The following is a 4,013-nucleotide window of genomic DNA, read 5'->3' as shown; positions in this document are numbered from 1 at the left end:
CCTTGCAAAAAAAAAAAAAAGAAAAAAAAAAACGGTTTTGTTTCCCATCCTCGAGGTTCCAATCCTTCGCTGTGCATTTCGCTTGCGTACTTGAGCAAGGCACTTTATCTTTGCCCAGGAGTAGGCCTATACGTGGGCCGTGGTGGCGTTGCCTGTAACTCCGCCACGTAAGCATGTGGACCCGACCCAGTGACTCAATTTTATTCAAAGCTATACAATTAATAATAATAATAATAATAATAATAATAATAATAATAATAATAATAATAATAATAATAATAATAATAATAATAATAATAATAATAATATTAAATAGATGGATTTATATAGCGCAAATAAACGATATCTCTTTTCGCTTGACAATATTGAAGTCAAGAAAACAAAGAAAAAAGCCTGAAAAAAATAAAACAAAACAATGCCATCAAGTGCCAATATCCACAAACGTTTCACACAAAAGCAAACATATATTAAGCCTATATACAAAACATTGGAATTATTTACAAGGGACAGTGGAGGGCGAATTCAGGGGAAAATGGAAAAGGGTGTTCAAAGGTTTAATGTGGAAATGATAAGTTCAGGCTGAAGTGAGCGGAGTCAATTTAAAGGGAATGTGACAATGAAAAGCACTATACAAGACACACGATAACAGGGAACTCTGCTGACCAATTTGAGCTTGTTAATTGCACCTAGAATATGTCTTAAAAGGTGTTCAAGGAGCGATTTAAAGATGGTGAACAATGACCTAAACATTAACTTCCTATAACTGAAGCAACAAACCGAGAACAGAGAAGAAATCATTGAAATAAGTTGTAGATGAGTTAGTGTGTTATATAGCTGGTCGTCCGTAGACCTTCAGCACATAGTTAATATTTTTAATTGGACTGAAAGTGAATACATAGTTACCAACCGTCTCGCATCGTGTGGGACCGTCCCGCATTTCAATGTGATTTTGGATGAAACATATGATTTTGCAGAAACACATGCGTGATCATAAATTTGTCCTGCATTTAGCGCAAGTCTATGAGTGATAACGAATTATCAGGAATTCAGGGAAAAATTTATCTAAAAATAAAAGAAATTGGTTTTCTTAAAAATAAAAAAACCGTCATGCAGTAGCTTGAATCATTAGAGAGCTTTTGTTTATCTCATTCGAGAATCAATTTTCACCGAGGAAATTTCCCTTTTCCTACCAAAACAACAAAGCCAACCACAGTACATATTTAGTAGTCGCGTGTGATCTTGCGCGTTCATTGTCACAACCAACTGTTGATTATGTGACTGAGCCCCCACCGGGTTTCCGCCTCTGGACCACGGGGACCCTGGCGACCTCTCCCCTCCCCCATTCAACTGGTATAGTCACGCATTTCAAATCTCTCAGGTTGGTAACTATGTTAATATCCCTAAAATACAAACAATAATGTTCAATTGGCTTGAAGAATTATCTGATGGTACATATCCAGAACATAGGCCTAACACACATCAAAAAGACTAAGCTGCAAAATCCTAATCTTTCAAGTACCTGGGTTATGGATCCAGTGGCGTAACGAACTTGTCGGAGGCTCGGGGCAGCCTGGGCCCATTAGGGCCCCAGTTGCTTGGGCCGGGGGTCGCGAAGAGGGCCCCGGTGGGGGTCTGGGGCGAACTTTTTATCGCATTTTTTAATTCGAATTGTAAGTTTATGTATCGTGACTTAACCCAAAACAAGCATACTTAATTTTAACTAATATTACATTACATTACACTAATAACATAGTGTATTACAATAAATATCAAACAAAACGAGCCTCAATGATTATTTATAGACAAAAAATATGTAACATACTCATGTGTCAATGCTTTTGCTCATGGTTTAATTTCTTGTTTTACGTAGTTGTTGGTCTTAATGTTTTTTTGGTTTTTTTTCTCTCAATGTTTTCATCCATATATTGACTGGCGATAGAGAGGATAATAAAAATTCCCCAATCACTCGGCATACTTAAACTTGGAAAAGGGCTTTGGTTCTTTGTTTGTAAAAAGATATTCGAATGTGCTGTGGGCCCTTGAGGCTCCGGGCACCTGGCTTTAGCCGGTGAGAGCTCATCCATTACGCTAATGCATGGATCACTACACCAACTCAGCATAGGTAGCCCAGGAAAAAATGATAATGATCAACTGTGCAAAAGCTGCGTTTGCAAAAAATAAAAAAGTTAACAAAACTTTGGTTCTAGATGGGATATTGCCATGTCAAATTTATGGTTTGCCATGCTTGGAGACCAAAGGTCTCAGTTTTATTCAATGCTCAATTACTGATAATAATAACAATAATAATAACAATAATAATAATAATAATAATAATAATAATAAGAATAATAATAATAGTAATAATAATAATAATAATAATAATAATAATAATAATATAATAATAATAAGAAGAAGAAGAAGAATAATAAGGCAATAAGAAGAAGAAGAAGAAGAAGAAGAAGAAGAAGAATACAGTAATAATAATATTAATAATAATAATAAATATAAAAATGAAGTGATTTAATGTTATCATGCTAATTACTTCTCTTCAACAAGATAATTAAGCAAGGATTTAAGATTATACTTTTCAATTGCAACAAACTTAACCGAAATTATATTTTTGTGCAGAAAAAGTAAAGTACAGATGGGAGTGCAGTATCCTCTCCGGGTTAAAGGGGTGGGACTTCGTTTCCTTGTTGGTCGAACCAAAAAACGTCTTCCCACGGGCCTGTTCATCTGCTTCACTATTGCAGGCATATCAAATAATAGAATTATTAACCTACAGTGACATTGATTCACTACCCCATATGGATGACACTTCTACCAGGGTTTTCTTTTGAATTTGTATTGATCTTTTTTGTTGATGCTTTTTTCTGTTTTTTTTTTTTTTTTTTTTTTTTTTTTTTTTTTTTTTTTTTTCATTTACAAAGAAGAGCCAGTATGCAGTCCGCCACCATAGTAAAGGAATTTGAGGAAAGAAAAAAAAATCGCACCACTAGCCATTAAACGATGACAGGGTAACATGTTGTTTCTATACAAAACGGCAATAAACCAAAACAGCAATGACCAAAATGGCTATGTCAAAACGGCAATAAACCAAACCGTCGAATACAAGTACGGTACCAAAACGGCAATGTCCCTTTCCGAAAAAAAAAGTCACTCCATCAATTGCTTAATTTCAGCTAATGCAATAATACCAATGCAACAGCTTCACTGACAAAACATCAGCGGCGAATGGTCATACATTAACAAACGCTTGAGTATTATTGTCCATAATTATACTCATACTGAAAATACGTAGACACACAGGCTAAGGCATATTATTCGATAATATTTCACCATGAACCGTTTAATTGTAGAATGTTTTAAGTTAATTTATTAATATTTTAATATGATCATCATTCATTTTTGAATACCGTACGTTTTAATTTGGTATTTATTTACATGTCGTGGCCTGAGACAACTACGTATATAGTTGTCTTAGATAGGTTTTTATTTATTTAGGCCTAGTACCATTTTCCAACTTAATTAATAGTTTAATATTTGAGTTCCATTAATTGTCGAACATTGTCGAACATATTAATATTATTGATCATAATATTTTCGTTAGGCCGATAATAATTTGTGAAGATACAAAAGCAGAATCATATGGAAAAATATAAATATACTCATTTTCTGGCATTTCAATTTAAATTCTACAACCATTTGACTATGGGCCTAGCCGGGCCTACTTTGCCCGGAGTTGATCGTAGCTTTGCCGTTTTGGCCATTTTCCGTTCTTGCTAGAAAAGCGTTGCCGTTTTTAGTTTATTGCCGTTTTGGTCATTTTTCGTTTGACTTATTGTCGTTTTGGTTTATGGCCTTTTTTACCTGATTTCGGTACATCGATAGTACTGTATGTGGAATGGATGGTTGCATGAAAATGCTTTTGTCGTTTTATTTAAACTGTTTAACAGCTTGCTTTTTGGCGTTCCATAATTATATCACGCCCTCAAGCTTATGACCTGAGAAGC

This window comes from Anneissia japonica, unplaced genomic scaffold (genome assembly GCF_011630105.1).
Source record: "Anneissia japonica isolate Jap-2015-1 unplaced genomic scaffold, ASM1163010v1 scaffold41793_len627382_cov181, whole genome shotgun sequence".
Classification (NCBI taxonomy): domain Eukaryota; kingdom Metazoa; phylum Echinodermata; class Crinoidea; order Comatulida; family Comatulidae; genus Anneissia; species Anneissia japonica.
This window is presented reverse-complemented; position numbering follows the sequence as displayed.